Source organism: Glycine max, chromosome 8, assembly GCF_000004515.6.
Source record: "Glycine max cultivar Williams 82 chromosome 8, Glycine_max_v4.0, whole genome shotgun sequence".
Taxonomy (NCBI): Eukaryota; Viridiplantae; Streptophyta; class Magnoliopsida; order Fabales; family Fabaceae; genus Glycine; species Glycine max.
In genome coordinates, this window is record NC_038244.2 from 9,109,869 (window position 1) to 9,128,426 (window position 18,558).

Here is an 18,558-nt window from a genome sequence, read left to right on the forward strand (position 1 = left end):
ACAGTTTCTGACTAAATGCATTGTGTTGGCTATTTTCTATCTTCTTCGTCATATGACTGTATTTAATTAATTTCTTTCCTGTTTATTAACGGTTTTCCTTTCAATATGTGGCAGTTGGACATGGAGGACTAGGAGTTTCACTTTTATGAGACTTGGAGACCAAAATGAGAGAAACATAGCTAACAATCAGAGATTTTCCAAGACAATTGGCCAGCATTTCCAGTTTCATCTAGTGTCATGAGCATATGAAGATGCTTAAGCACTATACTGTGAAGTTAACAAAAAGAGAAGCTTCAGTTAGCAACTTTGTTTGCTGCATTGCTAATGTATCTTTTATTAGGGAGCATTGATATTTGATGCACATATCTTACTTTTTCTAATTAGTCTCGAGAAATCTTCAAATGCCAAAATCTATCACCATTCAGTTTAAATAAATTCCATGTGTTATTTCACATTCAAATGTTTTTCATGGCCAATATGAGGCTTTTGTTTGCATAACGTTTACTTATTCATTATGATAATAAAACTCAAAAGTTCATACACTAAAATTCAAACGTATCTTGAAAGAATAAACAGGCTGATGTCGGATACAACTTTCTGAGCGATTATATCTGAAGTTATCATTGTGATAAAAAAAAAAAACTGTTGATAATGCAGAAAATCCATGAGATTGATTCGGACATGATGCCCAAGCAGCATCTAAGAGCCTATTTGTTTTAGATTTTTGGTAGAATTGATTTTACACCATTGAGAGTGATTAGTATTTGTGCCTTAATTAAACATGTGCCCGGTGTGTAAATTTCATTTTTGCTAGTAATCCAAACTAGCACTTTTTAAGCATTGATTGGACTTAGCCGGTGTTTGCTGCATGCCAACTCATTTTAGTTTCTTCTATACTGTCTTTTTTCCTCATTTATCCCTTTTAGGTCCATCTAGCTCAACATTATTAGTGGAGCATAAGTTCATATTCCCTTCTCAAGGAGATGCTTTGCTAGTACAAAACTACAAACTATAATTTTGCATGTTTGAGCTTGAGAACATGGAAGGTGGCAAATAATTTTTTCAATGATTATTTTTCCTTATTTAGTTTATGGTAAAGATATTATATTAGACCACTTTAGTTGCATTCATCAATAGCTAAACAGCACCCGCCAACTCACAATGTCTTAAATACAACCACTAAAGAAATTCAAGCTTTTTAATTTTTTGACAATCTAATAAGGAATTCTGGTGGACCTTATGCAACTTGTTAAGAGGCCAAAATTTTGCACATATTTGACATTTGTTTCTGTTCAATTATGAGTAGATGACAGAAAAAGTCTTCAAAAAGAAGAGGTTTTCATCATCTGGTATCAAGCGTTGCATCTCTGGAACTTAATTACTTGCTAGTATAGTGAACATCTTCACATGAAAATCAAAGAGAAGCATTAGTACATTGAGAAAGACATACTGAAGATAATAAGCAGAGACTATTTTTCTTGGTGGTATAGGATAAAGGAAGTGAGTATATATTGTTGCACTGCTTAAAAGAGTCGTCTTTGTCTTCATAATATTAGTGTGATCGTTGCAAGAGAAAATTGTCGCAAGTATTATACATCCATGCAGTATGATCTCTATCCAATAAACAGAGTTGGGGCTGAACCAGTTTGTCATGTGAAGAGTTTGATTCATGGAAAACTTAGTATGGGAAAGAAATCAACCAAACTTGTACTCTCAGGCTAGGATACAATCAGAAAAATAATGTAGATTAATTAGTCTCTTATGAATTACAAAATTCTCCCTTAATATGATTTCATGCTTAATATACTTGTTAACTTTAGAAGGTAAATGAGGGAATACACTTTAGATGATAAAAATTAGTTATATTATAGTCATTAGTCATTGATAAGAAAAACAATTATTGAGATACTAGCCTCATTGTTTATCATACTCATGTGCATGCGTATTTGATCACAATCTCAACAGTTGGTGTTCTAATCAATGGCTATAACTATACTCTATTGTTTAAACTGAAAAATTCTTACTTCAGAGAAGTTAAATCCAACTTTTTAATTAAATCTTATTTGATCTCTTATTGTTTCTGTGGGACTGTAGGTGTCATGCATATAGATGAATAACTTTTTAAATAACTATAACTTCAGACCTGTAAGTTTGTATTGATCTAATGCATTACTATTTAATGTTGCCCTTCCATTATGCAGCCCCTCACACTTTAAAGGGTCAATCACTAGTAGCAGAATAAAACTTTAAAAACTGGCCAAGAGCAGAAAGGGTGGTATTATATATAATATAGGTATTTAACTTTTCATTACTTTAGAATATCAATCGTGAAAGGTGAAAGAAAAAGAGAATAAGCTTGCTGAGGAGGAAGATCCAGATGTCTGTGCTATGCCTTACTTTCTTCTCCTACGTCGTGTCAGTTTGTTGACAATTCCTTCTTTTGTGATCACTGATAAAATGAAAATGTGAATTTAAATCTTTAAAAAAATGACAAACTATTCTTGATTTCCATGAAATCATTCTCCAGAATTTTTGGTTGTAAAGATTACAGTTCACTGGATTTAACTTAGTATGTGCTGTTGCCATTTCAGTATATCCAAAAAAAATTCCTTGTTCTTTGGAATTTTACCATATTGCATGACTGAAGCAGTCCTTTATACTTTACTTTCCGCAATTATTGTAGACTAGAACATCATAATGTGGTCGAGTGGTGACATTTTCCACAATCACCAAAGGAATCCCAGGAACACGCTAAATTTGTTAACCGAAGGTTGCCAATTCCTTGCATGTGATCCATACGTGAATGATATGTGCACTGTTTAAGGTAAAATAGTGGAGAAAAAAAAAGCTTTATCAAGCAGACTTTTAAAAACAATGAATTTGAGAAAGAGGAATCTAAAAGAATCAATTCATTACTTAGGTTGTTCAACTTGTGACTTCAAATAATACAAAATTAACCAATTAAGAGTCAATTTAGATAAAACTAGTAATAAGCACTTAAGAGAAGAAGAAAAAATAAACTAAGAAGGTAAAACATCTTTTACAAGTTAAAATAAATTTATAAATCTATGTTTCTCGAAAAACTTTTTCTTACAACTTGTGTAGGTTGATTTTTACTTATTAAAAAGTCATTCATTTTAGCCTCTGTCCAATAATGTTTATGATAAAAATTTATCTAAACTAGTCTTAAAATATAATATTTTGTTTATTATTGGCGTCTTTGGATTCACGTAAATATCAATGTTACGAATTGTTGTTTCTCCATCTTTTATTATATTGAACGTGGAAATTTAATTATACGTGTGTTGCATATATCAATGTGAGTTGATACATAAGATATATTTTTGTTTGTCTCAGATATAAGAAAAATTTAAATAAATTTTATCTTATTTAATATTATTATCTCTAAAGTATTTTTTATTTAATTAATATTTTAGTTTCAATTATTTTTTCTTATCTTGATACCAACTTTTCAAAGAATGATAAATTAAAAAAAATAAATTTTAATTAAAATTGATATAATTAAATGTGATTAATTAAATTTTGTAATATGTTATTTTTTTTATATTTAAGAGTGAAGTATAAGAGAATGGGCCAGCCTGCCTTCAAGAAAAAGTTGTAGTAGTTCAAAGTTCAGTGTAGTCCTTTAGTGGGAAGGGAGTTTCACGCCATGGAACCAAAATTATGTGATACAAAAATGATGCATTAATATGAAAGATGCATTATTTTCTAATAATCAGACTCGCATGTTTAATTTAGAGAAAAATACAAAACTAACTAATGACAAATCATCAAAATAGAGATCTGAGTTTATTATAAAATTTATACTTCTGAATATTTGTGAATGGTCGGATAACAATTTGGCAATGAGTGGTAGGATCCATGGTCCCAACAATAATTCCTACGATAAGTCCTAATATAATGTTAGAATTTTAAGTTTAGATTTAATTTAATTTTGACTTATAAGATAAGGTCTATTCCTATTTATATACTTTTTTTGGACACATCTTTAGTCACTGTGGAATTTGAAAAGCATAAATCTTGCATAAGCCTCTACTCTAAGCTAACTGTAATCCATGAAAAAGAGTTGCAGGAGAATTGCTGGGCAAATCTCCTTTGGCAGGTTGCACACGTACACTTGTATAGCATTAATAGCTTCTTGATACCTGCCAAAGAGAACTTGCCCTGTAATGCACCCACAACTAGTAAAGACGACACACACAGAAGATGACTACTGGGAAAATTATTTATGGTTTTCTAGCCACGGCTATATCCTATGGAACAATGCCTTCCATTTTGTGTTTCATACGGTTTTATTCCTTTGTCTAGGAACCATCCCTTTTGCCAGTACAAAAGGTTTTAAAAAATAATTAGAGCTAGCAGTTTACTTCTATTTTCATTTTTTGTTTTAGCTTTTAAATGACGAAACTGTCACATACCTTATATTTTTTAATTTGATTCCTATTTTCAAATATTTGTATAAAAATTGAAAAAAAAACATCATTTTTTCTGTATTTCCTATATAAATATTTGAAAACAGAATATATATATATATATATATATATATATATATATATATATATATATATATATATATATATATATATAATGAGGTGACAATTTTATAATTAAAGTAAAAGCAGAAATAAATAACTCATGGACTACGAAAAATATAAATTCAAAATGGCATGGTACTGGTACATACATGTTGCATTGGTGACCTCTCCAAACTCCGAAGGCTTTCCCCCTTTTCTATCTCTGAAGGTTAACACATGCTTGCGGCAGAATTTATATTTGTATAGGCTGTTAAAATGTTAATATTTATTTATATTTTATTGTTAGCAAAAATAAATTATTTTAAAAATTAAACCAAACATATTGGAAGAACTTGAAAACATCTAAAGTAATCACTGAGTAATTAGTAAAAGTTATGTTTTTATTATTTAATAATTAATATGAATATTGAATATTAGAAGAAAAAGATAACAATAACATATATAATTAAGGTAGTACACGTTAAGTTAAATGACATGTAATACTATTAACTTCATTTTTCTCGCAGCAGCACCTAATCAAATCACAAGGGATCAAAGTAGAATATTGACCTCTTTTTTTCTTTGAAAAAGAAAGCACGATCGAGAAAGCCATCATAAGCACTTTGGCTCCTGTAGGCCGGCTTAAGCAATGTACCTTTTCACGCTTCAAGCTTAGGGTGACCAACCAGAATATATGGTTTTAGATTTTCTGTTTATACATTCATAAAGAATATATATTTATTTTGGTTTAAAGAATTAAGGAATCTGAATATTGTTGGAAAGGAAAAGAAGTGTGAATAGAAAGAGAATAAGCGATGAATTATGCTGCTGCGAGAAAGAAGATACTATAGACGAAGTTCTCAAACACAAGATTAGCTATCGGTGCTATATCAAATAAATAATGGAACCAAAAGGTTATATTAATTTTGAAGAAACTAGAAGCAGCGCATGGATTTGGATTCTTTGCTTTGCTTATTTTGGAAAGAATGAAAGAGATTTTAATGAATTGTAGGTGAAAAGTATACTATATATCTCTGAATCCTAAATTGCATGAAGGTTACAGATTGACAAATGTATCAATTTTATCACATGTATTAAAGATTAAAATGGAAGTCTAAATGTCAAAAAGACTTTAATTATATTTAATGATGCAAATCCAATTATTAAATAATGAAAAAAATAGAAAAAGAAAGAGATAAAGAATTATAAGTGTGAAATTTGAGAATAAAAGAAAAGAAGAAAGATAGCAAAAAAAATAATTTAATTATGAAAAGATGGAATCAGAATGCAAAGATGTTGTGACCTATAATGTCAAAAGTATCTATGATGTAATATAAAAGATTTTATTTATTTTCTTTATTTTTGGTTTCCCGTATGAAGGGTCTAGTTTATTTATTCTCTCTAAGATAAGAGATGCAAAAACATTTGGACAAAATAAATGTCAATCTATTTCTAACAATAAATTTATTTAGATACGCTTTCCTGATTTTTTAAAAAATAATTATTTTTCAATGCATTACCTTCTAAACATTATATGGGTCATAATAACAGGAAAACACAAAAAATAATAGAAATAGAATTGTATAAATAGATAATAGGAAGAATTACATTACAAGAGTTTGACTTCCAAACTCCCAACAAAACGGGTTTAGCCTCTCATGGTCATGAAAAACTTTACACTTCAAGAGCTAAAGATAAAAGAAAGGGTTGGATGACTAATAAGGAGAATGGCTAAAAGAGAGAGGAGTTTCTCTTAAGGGATAGGCCTAGACTTTGGGTGGCTTTGAGACTCGATGTCTCTTTTCTTATGTTTCCTCCTTCTTTTATAAGCTTAAGGTAGTTTACTTTTCTTATGGGCTTTCTCACTCTAAGTCCAAGTTTCGTGCTGAGCCAGATTGCACGCTAAGCTTGAATTTACCCGTTAAGTGAGGATGTGCGTTGGGCCTCGATTGTGTGCTAAACGAGCTGTCTAATCCTTTCAACTTTTCTTCCAAGGCCTTTTTTATTTAGTTTTTATATCAATAAAAAATTATAAAGATGTTAATTTCTTCATTATTTTCTTAAAAATAATAATAAAGTAAAAAAATTATATTCATTTATTAGTCAGAATTGACTATCAAATTAGCTTATATTTCACAATTATCACTCACTTTAGGTACTGCTCCTCCTGCTTTGATGATCCAAATATGTAAATGCCATATACGAAAAAAGAATCCATTAATACAAAAAAAAAATCCATTCAAGCGGAAAAGCTAAATGTGTTCTATTATATTGCAATTATTTTGTTTTTTACTGAATCTTATATTGCAATTATATATATGACTATATCTGATAAAAATTATATATGACTATATGAGCATCATGAATGAAACGAATAAGCCTTTGTAGGAGTGCTTTTTTTTTTCTAACTTTCACTGATACTAAATATTAGTATCTTATTTTCTTTTTGACAACAAAATATTAATATCTTGTTACTACCTTCATTTTTAATCTTTTACTTGTCTAAGTTTTTTTTTCTATATTGATTAAGAAGTATATTTAATTTATACAACTTTAAACTAAAATTTCCTCATTTATTGTTTTACAAATTTCTATATTATTTAACTAATCTTATTTTTCAATGCAAATTTCACTATGGAATAATATTCAGGTTCATCACTATACCTTGTAAAAATTAAAGTTATTAATATTTGACTAAAAATAGTCTTAACTACTCCTGTATGGCCGAAGTGAAAAGCATATATCATAAATCCATAATGGCTAATTAATGCCAAATGGAGACACATGCCCAGTTATGCAGCTGCAGCCGGGAAGACAAATTGTAATTTCTACTGCTAACGTTTTTACGACTGGTAAGAATCGGTATATCCTATGGAACAATGCGTTCATAATATTCTTGTGATTGTGGCCTTTCATAGGATTAATTTCCTTATTGTTGAAGCATTCTTCTTTTTCTTTCCTTTTATTTTATCTTTTTACATATAATAAAGATAATTTGAATTGAAGTAATTAACAAAAAAAAAAACAATTGGTTTCCTCATATTTATGCGTTCTCTTATGGTGATAAATCGTCAAATTACTCCAAAAATAATGTTAAAAGAATTAATTTTATATATCTCAAAATTAGAATTACACTTATGTAATTTAATCCCTTTCCTTTTTAAGATCATATTTCCTTATATATAAAGTTATACCCGTCAGCTAGCTTGGGGTAAAATTAGAAGATTGTATCCTCAACTCGTTTACTGCTTTTTTATTTATTATTTGATATAACCATAATGCTAATCTTTTTCCTTCAAGTTAGTTCAATTTTCTCCTCTTTTTGTTTCATATTATTATTATTCTCTAACTTGGGGAGATTTTTATGACCATCTTTATTAAAGCTTTCACTTATGCTTTTAAAGTAAGTTTTAACATAGATGAATGGATATAATTCAAACAAAAGGTTTGTAGTAACAAAAATGTGAAACAAAAGAGACAAAAATCTATATCAAGCTCATTAGGAAGGATTTGGAATTCCTATTAAATCTAACAAAAATAAAAGAAAAAAAAATAGACGACAAATTTTCGCTATGACCTATTTAATCGTAAAAGAGAAGTATTCACATGCTCTTCATTGTAATGTACAAATAGTATTAAACATATTTCTTCAAAATGAGATAGTGAACACATTTCTTCCACCAAATATCCTATTAAATAAATGTGTTTCGATATCACATTTTGGTGGAAAACCGGCCACCACCAAAATGTCATCAAAATACATTTTTTAATTAATCATATCTCATCTTTCTTTTTCTAGCATACTTGAAACTAGTAATTCCTGCTCCACATACTTTTATCAACTCAAAGCAGAAATTAAGTAATGAGTAAATTAACATGAACTTCACTAACAAATATAAGGAAAAATTATTCTTTGAGAAGACGCAGTTGATATTAGAGTCGCAGGAGAATCGCTGGGCAAATCTTCTTTGGCAGGTTGCAGAGTATGCATAACTGCATATATAATTAATTAATATAGCATAGCATAGTATAGTAAACTGTCAAAGGAGAACTTGCCCTGTAATGCATCTGCAACTGCTGGGAAGGTATACCAAGCGGAATGACTACTGGGAATGTTATTTATGGCTTGCTAGAGTCAGCATATCCTATGGAATTATTCTGGCTTTTCGTATGGTTATTTAATCCATCTCGAACCAACTTTTTAAAGTGAAATCAAAGTAGGTTTCTGTAATATTATTTGTGATTGTATGGTACATATTGATTGCATTATGTGTTGGTAACCATCCAAGCTAGCTGTAAAAAGGTGAAACCCTTCTTTCCAGCTACGAAAGTCCTCAATCAGCTTGCACAAGAATTTATCTTTTTAATTTATTTCGAATTCAGTGGGTAAAAATATAGATAATTATTATATTATGGAAAATAATAAAAAAATCTTCATTTTGTTTTCAAAAAAAAAAAAAACCATGAACTTTCATTTCCTATCATAACTCATAATTAGAATTCAACAAAATTTATTTTATTATTAACTGAGTTGGTTAAATAGTATGTGAATATATTGTTATAAATTTTTTATATCTGAATTTGATTCTTATAGATAATTTTTAAAAATTATTTGATTGGAAAGAGTAGCAAAGAGAAGGATGAGAAATTTGGTTACTAATTTGCTTACATATAAGCTCAGAAAAGGACTTAAATAAGATGAATAACACATGGAGATTTTTTTTATTGTATACCCTTTGAGATAAGACCTATTTGCTACCTTTTATTTCAATTTATATATCCTTCTCAACTAGCAGGTTAATTTTTTTCATTATATTAATATTTCTCTAATTAATTGAGCAAAGCCTTATTTTAAAAAAATTACTAAAAAATCTTAAAGAATTTATGCCAATAAATAAATTATTATAAATAAACATATTGATATAAATGATCAAATATTTCAATTGTAATATGTTTTTGAGCAAATTACATAAGCACTCTCTTAAGTTTAGACATATCACACATATCTCTTATCTTAAAATATATTTCTTTTGTATCTCCTGAACAAATTCATTAATTAACGTTGTTAGTATATTTGTAAAAAATCAAAATTATGTTTCATAGTTCTGAAACTCCTCATTTCAATACTCTTTCACATGTTCTGATCATCATCTTTGTCTGCTAGAATTTCGAGGACCATTGTTGTATTTTCTTGGGTTAAAACTTCTCCATTGATTTCTTCATGAATTTGTGAGTTATTGATTGTGGACTGTGATTTTTATTTGCTTTTGTACCGAAGGTTTCACATTAATGATTTAATCGTAGAATTTCAAACAAAGAAAGAAATATTGATGATTTAATCGACTAATATAAGCATGTAAGGAATGAGTGCGGCTGGAGACATTGATGTGGGGAATAATCTTTGCAGTCTTTTAATATATATAGTTATTGCTTGCTTAATAGAGCACGATGTGATACCTTGAGTCAGCAACCTTTAATAATTTGTTCTAGTGATCATTGGTTTTTTGGGTAATGTGATGCATGTTTCTATTCTATGAATTTTATGTTTATTACAAATAGTTGTGAATTCATTCTTTAAATGGTTACATTGACGAATGTTTTAAAGATATTAATTAACGAGTATATTCTATTAAATACTTTTAATTGTTTTAAAATAAAAATATTGAATTATTTTAATATATTTGATATGATAAATATTTTTCAATAATAATTTTCTATTAAATTAGTTTTGGTCCGTAATCAGACTTGTTTATGAGACTAATTATTGTTATGGAGCAATTTTAGCATTCACTCTCAAACGGATTAGGAGTGATACTATTTCTTTTGAAGTATTGGGTGGGGCACATGTATATGTACTGCCGTTGTATTGGACTATGTTACAACTAATTGTATTTTTTTGGGAATGTTATTTTGACACATCTTGTGATCCAAATGTCAATTAATCATTTTTTTCCCTTTAAAAAAATCAAGTTCTTCTCCGTAAGTTTAATATATGTCATCAACTGAATCATATCCATTAAATATAATGTATTTAATTTAATACTCACAAACAACAAAATTCTTACTCAATTTTATTTGAATAAAAATGATAAAACAGAAAAACGCCTGATATTATTGGACAAGACATGAACTCATTTTTTATATTTATTAGTAACGTGCAAACTTACAATCTTAGCTAACTTGACATATTTGTAGTTATTAATTAGAAAGTTATATATGTTAATGTTGCATGTTACATTAAGAATTTGGCTATGCAAAAGCGTATATGCATATAACATTTAAACTATAGGGTAAATATATTAGTATCCCCATTATTATCGTTCGATCGAGTGCATCCTTCTTTGGTTTGTATTTCTCCTCTCAAATAATTAATTATAAACAATAAAAATTTGACATTTTCATTGTATAAATTTTTCATTTTCGATTTCCTTCTTCTCTATTTCCTCCAAAACAAACTTAGGGGCAAAGAAAAACCTAGGCACACTTCTGGAAGCATTTTTCATGGACCCAACTTATAGAATTATGCCCACTTCTTTACTTACATAAGCCGATCGAGTCAAATCTGGTCTTACATTTCCCGTGCTATGTAACACTGTAACGTATTTAACGATATGTGGCGAACATCACATAGAATAGAATAATCAAAGTATCCGCAGAATATATATATATATATATATATATATATATATATATATATACACACACACGTCCTTTTATATATGAACATAAAGCTGTTAGGTCAGAATTAAAGTACCTTTCAACGGAGAGTGATCAATAAGAATATATGTTTTCAGATTTTGTTTATACATTAATAAGGAATCTGATTTTGTTGGAAAGAGAAAGACTTACTGTTATAGGTAGAAAAAAGAATAGGAAGATTGTGCTGAAAGAAGATACTACAGCACATTCTCTTTCGTTTCTACATGCGATATTTGATATCTGTGAATAGAAAACACTATTTATTAATTGACGCAAAAGTTTTTTATGTTGAAACTAGCAGCTCAATGATTTGGATTATGTGCTTGTTATATTCGTATTGGAGAAAGAGATCAGAGCCACTTTAACCAATTTTTATATTACAAAACTTATGCTCACAAAGTGCATGAAGCAGTACTTTAAGCCCTGATTAAGAAACTAATTAACTAAGAACGGTTTATTACAAAAGATTGATTTGACTTACCCCAAATATTATATTTATCTAAATCTTGATTACACACACACAAAAAAATTAAGTAGCTAGGGCAACTATCTTCTTGATTACACACACAGAGATATTTGTTCATTCCTAATATAAGAGAAAATTAATTTTTATGGGTTATTCACCTGCTGGTCTTTACTAACCAAAATGGAAAATAAATGATAAAATTATAAATATTGACTTCACTGCAAAAGAAGCTGGGAAAAATATGGTTTTTACCAAAATACAAAACAAGGGAAATATGGCATGTGAACATGCAACATTTCAACCAGTACAAGAAATGTTTCTAATGAATGGTTGAAGTCTTGAAGAAACTAACGAATGCTGTTTTCATAAAGCAGATGTTGCAGGAGAATCGCTGGGCAAATCTCCTTTGGCAGATTGCATACTAAGAAAGTTGCAAACATGAGATGCATATCATAGTGGCTACCTGCCAATGGAGAACTTGCCCTGTAATACAGCTGCAACTGGGAAGATCCACACACACACGTAGAAGAATGGCTTTGGGAACGTTATTTATGGCTCGCTAGGATCGGCATATCCTATGGAACGATGCCTTTATTTTGCGTTGCATGTGTCCTTTCATATGTTTTTATTCTTTTGTATGCGAACCATCCTTTATGGTGAACTATTTTTACATTGAAGTGCTAACTGGCAACAAAAGAGAAAAGGGAAAACGTAACTTTGTTTCTCCAAATTTTTTGTGCCGTATGTATAGGTTATAATATGCGTTGGTGGCCATTCAAAGCTGCAAAAGTCGAAACCCCCCTCTTTCCAAATATGATATTCCTATTATACCAACACAACAGTTTATCTTTCCATGTTTGGTTGTTAAACTTCTTATATTTTTGTCTAAAAAACACTTGTTATATTTTATGGGATTACAATAGAACCTTTTGATTAATTTATTTTGAAAAGAATAAAGCACTTATAAAGAACTTTCCTTTTATAGCTCTAAAACATAGTTTACAAAATTAATATTCCATTATTGCAATCTTTTTGCCTTTCTAACAAATTTACAGGAAAAGATTGGAAAGAGAAAAATCATCGGAGACATCTTTTTAAAAAAGAAATACAAAAAGACTAGAAAATAGTTATAGTACCCTATTTACGTGGACCAACAGGCCAAACGAATACATGTATATAGAAAATATCAGTTTATAAAATGACATGAAAATATTAATGACTTCTTTCATTTCATTATCTCTTTGATTTTATAATTGCCAAATGACCACAAGGGTAATTATTTTATTAATTCAACAATAAAATTTAAACCCCATGATACACAGCCAGAAGTTGGTCTGTTAGATCTCTTTATGTTATCTGACAAAATTTCATTTTTCATGTTTATTTACTCAGTTTGTTAGAATTGTTTTTTTTTTGTTTACTAAGTGACACCACCAAATGGAAGAGATTGAGTTAATTAATATTCTTCATCAAATTTTTTTTTTTTACATCCAACAAAACTGTTATTTAATCATGTTCTTGCATACTCAAATCCTTTTACTGTCTAGGTGAATTGGGATACTGTTTTTTCCAAAGAAAAAATTATTTATATATATATTGGATCTCCTGAGACCATCTTGAATATGTTCTTGTGTCATTTGTTTTCTTGCTAATTTGTTGGTTTAAGATGTTAAGTGTTCATGACTGTTGGGAGTCAAAACTGTCACGACACATGACTAGTCAAGTATAAGAATTACAGTAGTTGTGGTTTTAAATCTTTACATGTTGATATCATTTTAAATAATTCTCCTCAATACATATTGAATTGTGAACAATTTGGTCTTTAATGTTAGTATCTAAATTAATTTGTTGAAACTACGTATACTGTTCAATTTGCATAGTAATTTGTAGGAGTAGCATCATCATTATTCATCTGAAAACTTGCACGTGGAAAGTAAAACTAGCTACTACTATTTTCGAATGTGGAAAAGAAACCGCCGAATATGTTTAGTAAACTATTGGATTGTGAAGCAACGTACTTCTCCTTGTTTAAGCATCTAATGTTTACGTACCAAAAGATTACTATTTATGCCAAAGGCTTCACGTGAACAATCACATGGTCTTTGGACACTGAATGAAATATGAATTTGCACACTGAGAGGAAGTGGGTACTTGGTGGAGGGAGTATTTATTGAGCCTCAACTAGGCTAGAAGAGTGCAATTGCAGTTTTAGTTGTATCTCTCACATGGCCTCTATTTCTATAGCTATAGATTTTAGTATGTTGTAGGAAATATAGATAATTAATAATATATGGAGTGTAGGACTGTAGGTGTTGAGCAGCTTTGGCATTTCAACCCTTTGTTTTAAGTTGAAAGAGATCGAGCATGCACTTTAATTATTCCCATTAATTATTCCAAACAGTTAGACATTACATGAAAGCAAAATCTAAAGGGAAGCCATTAATTATTAAGGTATTTTATGAGGTCTTGGATCAGGTTAACTTTCTGGTGCTTTGTTCGTGGAAAAAATTGTAGAAGATACCAATTACCAAAATATGTTGAGTGATCCGGTGTCTTGAAATTGTGGGAAGTTTTGATGAACTTTGAAATTGGTAGAATAGCCTTTCCTTTGATTCTTTAGGAATGAAAAAAGATGCTATTGGCAACTGCTCATAATATGATTAAAATTTGTAGGCTGTTGTCCTCTTGAAACTTTTTGATGACCCAGGCTTTGCAATTGTAACATAAATAAATCTGCCATAAAAAAACTGCATCACAAAACCAGCTCTCTGGTCAATAACATTTTAGTATGGGTAGGATTTCTCTTATATAGTTGAAAACATGCTCTCATAAGTCATCCACATTTCCATTCATATCTTGCACAATCTATTTGGCGCACTCTTCCTTAACAAACCAAATATATGCAGATGAAAATGTAGAACTTATTATTAAGACTAACATTGCAAGTAGTGTGGATAAATTAGTTAAATCAACTCAACATGTTATCATAGTCAATATATATGCAATAAAACATATTTTTGTTATGATGATACAAGAAGAGTGGAATGAAATGACAAAATGTGTAGCCTTTGTTACCATCTACTTTTGCGAACTGAACTCCAGCGTCCAGCTCCTAATCTAGTTATGTAAATAAATAGTTTCTAATCTTCTTCAGGGGACTATATATAAACATTTCCTCAATTTGGATCACCTTTTATTCCAGCTTCAGCAAAATGAAGGTGGTTATGGTTTTGCTGCTCCTCCCCTGGGCCAAGGCGAAGAATTTCTTTAATTTCTCAGGGACACTCAAAGAAATGAAGGATGTTCATGCACTTTATATACTGCTTGTATATCCATGAAAAATGAAAGAAAAAGATGGGAGTAGACCTCGTTTGGTTACTGGTGAGAAAGGGTGGTTGAGAATTGAATTGGGATTTAAATTCACGGGTGAGAGAAAACGGGAGTGCTGTGACTGTGAAGCTGACGAGAGATTGAATCAATGTGAGTGATGATGAATGGAACTCCCAAGCGTGGGTATTTATTATTGTGGAAAAGAGACAGAGTGGTGAATGTGTATTTCCGAAAGAGTAGTGATACATTATCACTCATAATTTTATACAATTCATAAATATCTTTCATTTTTTATTTATCTTTATTTCTCTTTTTTTTTTCATCATCATTTAAGATATTCTCACTGAAAGTTAAGTTAAGGATTAATATCTAAAATAGTAAAATTTATTTTTAAAGGATTGATTTTTCTTAATAAATTTCATATACATGAATAAAAAATCGAACTTATGGTAATATACTTAAAAGATAAAGATAAGATTATTTCTCAACAACCCTGTATGGCTGTATATTAAGTGATGATGATGTCTTTGTTCGCAGGTCTGTATTATTAAAAATAAAATAGTTCATTTTAATACGCGAACCACACTTTTGACTTTAGTACAGTGTGGGATAGGGACGATGGACCCTTTTCCTTGCTACGTTCTCTGCTACCACATGCCCTCCCAACTTTGATGGATCATTTTTATTTTGTTCTTATTTTACTTTAATTATTGATTCTTTTGTTTGTAAATAATAACACCACAAAAACGTAGCATAGTTAATTAATAACTAAATAACACCAACAAAAGTAAATTTGGGCCAACGTAAGCCCATTAGTTGCTAATTGAAAATATATACACTTTTGTCAAGATATTGGCCCAATATGAGCCCATGAGTTTTCCTTTCTATTTTTGGGGTAAATTTCCTACATTCTCACTATTGTTTCCTACACTTTTCATTGCATTTCGGAATCAGTTTTGAATAATGCAATGAGAAACGTAGGAAGCAACAGTCCTAATTTTGGTTTTTTTTCAAAACCAATTTTGCTTCTCTTTTTAATATTAAAAAAATATAAGTTATGCCTATGATTAAGCTCAGATCTCATGAAAAAAATAAAAAGGAGTTTGGGCCTGTGTTTGAGCCCAATATGTTCGGTCAACAAACAAACAGAAAAGGGAGAAGCATCACTGTCCACCACTGCAGTGCCTCCCAGGATCTACTACCCCTGAATACATGCGCAGGCAAATAGCATTAAAGATTAGAGACTGCAATTAAAAAGTGCAAGTAGGAAATTAAAATTTTAATTCACGATTAGGGTGACCAGAAACTTTTTTTTTTTTTGAAACAGAAACTTAACTTGCCCTATAAATAACTTACACAAGAACGCCTCAGTTTTGGGGAGTGAAGTTTTTTCATCCTTTTGGCTTTTAGTTTCAGTAACTAATTTTATTCAAAAAAAAATCTTAAGATTTCATTTTATGCTCAAATTTTTTGTTTATTCCTTATTCCTAATTTAGGTTAAATTCGTATTTTAGTATAGATATTGCATAGGATAAATATTTATTAAAATAGGTTACATATTCGAAAGGTTAGTAGAATTAATTATGGGATTTGATAAATTAGAATGGGAACAAACAAATTATGGAATATATTTACTCTTAATAATTATGGGTTAGATATTGTTGTCTCCTTGGATAGTTTTTAGAAGACACAATGTAAGATTCATAAATAACTCATAAAAAAATGTAAGATTCATAAACAGTAGCATGAAGAGGATCACATATTGTGTTGTGATGTATATATTTACACTTGCATACTTTTGGTTGTAATCATGCCAATAAGGTTATTAGTTATGATAGTTGGTGATATCAACGCTAAATAGTTTAACTTGGCCTTCTTTCAAAAAAAAAAAAAAAAGTTTAACTTCGTCTGTGATTTCTAACTTATGATCTTATTTGTTGCTTTTATTTCCTTTCCCTCGAAACACAAACCAAGGGCATGAGCATGTTAGCCCGTGGAAAGTTTTGGTGGTATGCAAAATATTTCTCCCTTATTTTGAGCATGTGAGTCTAGATTCCATGAAGGATATAAGCAGATGAAAAGCATAGAGCTTTTAGCTAGAAGCCAATGAATAGATACAAATCAAACTTCCTTTTTCCCATTCAGAGAGAAACATGTCAAGCACAAATGGACAACTGAAACCAATGGAAGGATGAACTTTTTATCAACGGTACATGAGAGTATATGAGGAGACAATAAAGTAGTCCTCTTTCACATACTAGCTCGTAGCCTTCAAAAAAAGAGAAAATTAGTGCGTACAACAAAACAAGGCTAATAAGAGCAATTTAAGGAGGCATGCAACTACTAAAATCCAAACTTTCTTTTTGCCTTCTAGTGCTAGTGCTTGCCTGTGCAAGAATGAGATGATTCAGTAGTGGACAAGTCCTTTCGATTGCCTTTTATACTGGTTATGTGCTATGTATTTCTCATTTCTAGCTATAGAGAATGACCAGCCACGGTTTATTTCAAACGGTTTCTTTCAACTTTGATTAATATTATATAGCACACATACACACATCCTGCATTTTATGTGTTCAGTGATCTATATTAAATACTTGCAATATTTATTAATTAATTACTAATTCTTTAAACTCCTTCCTTTATCCATTCAGTGATCTATCTCTCTGGTTTAGTTTAGCTACATACATGCATGGTTACAACAAATTAAATAATTATAGCCGTGCTAGTCCTTAATTATATATATAGGATACCCACAAATTAAAAATCTAAATCACCCTCAATAATTATTTTGGTGTTACGTACTATTTGTGATCTGGTTGTCACAAACCAATCATGTCAACTATATGACATTTAGGTTGTGATATAACAAGTAATTAACCCTAATTGTTTTAATAAATTCAATTTTAAATAAAAATAATTAAATTAAAATGCCAAATACTTAATTACTAAGTTCCTTCTTGGAAAATGATTTTCTTAGATAAGTTTGCACCAAAAACAGAGGATGTAGTTGTGAATGTGATAAATTATTTTTTTTCACATTTTTTAAAGTACAGAAATAATTCATAGACACCTGTATATAAATTCTAAACCCAGAAAGATAGAGGGATGCAAGAGAAAAATGTAGATAAAATATATGATAATATATGATAACATGACGAAGAGAAAACTAAAGGATATCAACCAGGTATATACACTGAATAAATGTCCATATATCATTAGTCTTTAAAATAATAATAAAGGAATAGGGAAATAATAAATATAATGATAGCATAATAATAAAAGAGGAGTCAAATAAAGAAAAATACATGGTTAGTTTAAAAGCTAGTATTTGAATATTAAAATATTGTTTTATCTAAAAAAATATTAGACCACAAGTACAAACATGTATATAGATTATTTTTTTCATTTTAAAATGCACGCTTGTTAAATTCATTCAAAAGTTAAAAATCACATAAATTTCACTAGTAAACGTGAAAATCTTCACTACTAACTTCTGACTAAACGTGAAAAATGACATATATGATGTGA

The 18,558-nt window shown here is 29.7% G+C and overlaps 2 non-coding genes across 2 annotated transcripts; both read right to left on the reverse strand.

Moving 5' to 3' along the window:
• Positions 1 to 4,091: 4,091 nt before the first annotated feature.
• On the reverse strand, positions 4,092 to 4,199 carry MIR399F (microRNA MIR399f). Its single transcript, NR_126694.1, has one exon. It is a non-coding gene; the product is annotated as a microRNA MIR399f (primary transcript).
• A 7,882-nt stretch (positions 4,200 to 12,081) lies between these two features.
• MIR399G (microRNA MIR399g) lies at positions 12,082 to 12,216 on the reverse strand. The gene has a single exon (NR_126695.1). It is a non-coding gene; the product is annotated as a microRNA MIR399g (primary transcript).
• Positions 12,217 to 18,558: the final 6,342 nt, after the last annotated feature.